Below are 2,144 nucleotides of genomic sequence, written 5' to 3'. Positions count from 1 at the left end.
TGCTAAATTATTTTAAACACTAAGTGAAGATAGGTTAGTTAAACCTAATTCTATTCTAAGTGTCCAAAACCTTTCCTTGTCTAAGGGTTTTGTAAAGATATCCGCTAATTGATGCAAAGTATTAACATATTCTAGAACTACATCTTCCTTAGTGACATGGTCTCTAATGAAGTGATGTCTTATTTCAATGTGCTTAGTTCTAGAGTGTTGGATGGGATTTTTAGTGAGACAAATAGCACTAGTATTGTCACACTTGATAGGAATGGTACCTACTTCAATTCCATAATCAAAAAGTTGTTGTTTCATCCATAAAACTTGTGCACAACAACTACCAGCTGAAATGTATTCCGCTTCAGTGGTAGATAATGCAACACAATTTTGTTTCTTTGAAAACCAAGAAATCAGCATATTTCCAAGGAATTGGCAAGTACCGGAGGTTCTTTTCCTATCTAATTTGCATCCTCCATAATCCGCATCAGAAAAGGCATGCAAGCTAAAGCTAGAGTCTCTAGGATACCAAAGTCCTAAACTAGGAGTGTCCTTAAGGTATCTAAAGATTCTCTTAACAGCTAGTAAATGTGATTCCTTAGGACATGATTGAAACCTAGCACACAAGCAAACACTGAACATAATATCCGGTCTACTTGCGGTTAGATAAAGCAAAGAGCCAATCATTGACCTATATAATTTAACATCTACACATTTACCTCCTTCATCTAAGTCAAGCTTTGTTGAAGAGCTCATTGGAGTGTTATGAGGTTTCCCATTTTCCAGTCCAAACTTCTTGAGCATATCTTTGACGTACTTAGCTTGATTAATGAAGATGTCATCTTTTCTTTGCTTGATTTGGAGTCCCAAGAAAAATGAGAGCTCCCCCATCATGCTCATCTCAAACTCACTTTGCATTAGCTTAGAAAATTCTTGGCAAAGAACATCATTAGTAGAACCAAATATTATATCATCAACATAAATTTGAACTACTAATAAATCTTTACCTTTTCTCTTTAAAAACAATGTAGAATCAACCTTTCCTTAAAAAAAAACTTTTTCAATTAAAAAATTTGACAATCTTTCATACCAAGCTCTAGGAGCTTGTTTTAAACCATAAAGAGCTTTTGTCAATTTTAAAACATGATCCGGAAAATTTGAATCTTCAAAACCTGGAGGTTGTTCCACGTACACTTCTTCTTTTTATAAAACCATTTAAAAATGCACTTTTAACATCCATTTGATATAATTTAAATTCATTGAAACATGCAAATGCTAATAACATTCTAATTGCTTCCATCCTAGCTACGGGAGCTTATGTTTCATCATAGTCTATGCCCTCTTCTTGAGTATAGCCTTGAGCAACAAGTCTAGCCTTGTTCCTCACTATATTACCACTTTCATCAAGTTTATTTCTAAAAACCCATCTAGTACCTACAATAGATTTATTACTAGGCCTTTCAACTAATGCCCATACTTTACTTCTCTCAAATTGATTTAATTCTTCTTGCATAGCCATAATCCAATGTTCATCTCTTAATGTTTCTTTGATGTTCTTAGGCTCTATGCATGAAATAAATGCAACATAGTTACAAACATTTCTAAGAGAAGATCGAGTAGTTACCCCTTTGGATGGATCACCTATAATTTTACCATCCTTGACATAGTTGTACTCTCTTGGAAAAGATACTTCCCTTTCTTCACTGGTTGGATTCTCGAGGGGATCATGAGTTTCCTCATTTTTTGTTTCTTCATTTGATGATGATTCTCCAACGTCATGTCTAACGTCATTTGCTTGTACAATACCTACATCATCATTAACAGAAGAATCCTTCCTCGAAAGGGGATTATCATCGAAAAAAACATGTATAGACTCTTCTACAACTAAAGTTCTTTTATTAAATACACGATAAGCTTTAGAATTTAAGGAATAACCCAGAAAACTTCCTTCATCACTTTTAGCATCAAATTTGCCAAGGTTTTCTTTACCGTTGTTTAAAACAAAACATTTACATCCAAAAGGATGAAAATAGCTAATGTTAGGCTTTTTATTTTTGAGAATTTCATATGGAGTTTTCTTTAAAATTGGCCTAATCATTACTCGATTTATAACATAACAAGCGGTATTTGTGGCTTCCGCCCAAAAATATTTTGGC

Source organism: Hibiscus syriacus, unplaced genomic scaffold (genome assembly GCF_006381635.1).
Source record: "Hibiscus syriacus cultivar Baekdansim isolate YM2019G1 unplaced genomic scaffold, ASM638163v2 tig00116951_pilon, whole genome shotgun sequence".
In the NCBI taxonomy this organism is placed as follows: Eukaryota; Viridiplantae; Streptophyta; class Magnoliopsida; order Malvales; family Malvaceae; genus Hibiscus; species Hibiscus syriacus.
This window is presented reverse-complemented; position numbering follows the sequence as displayed.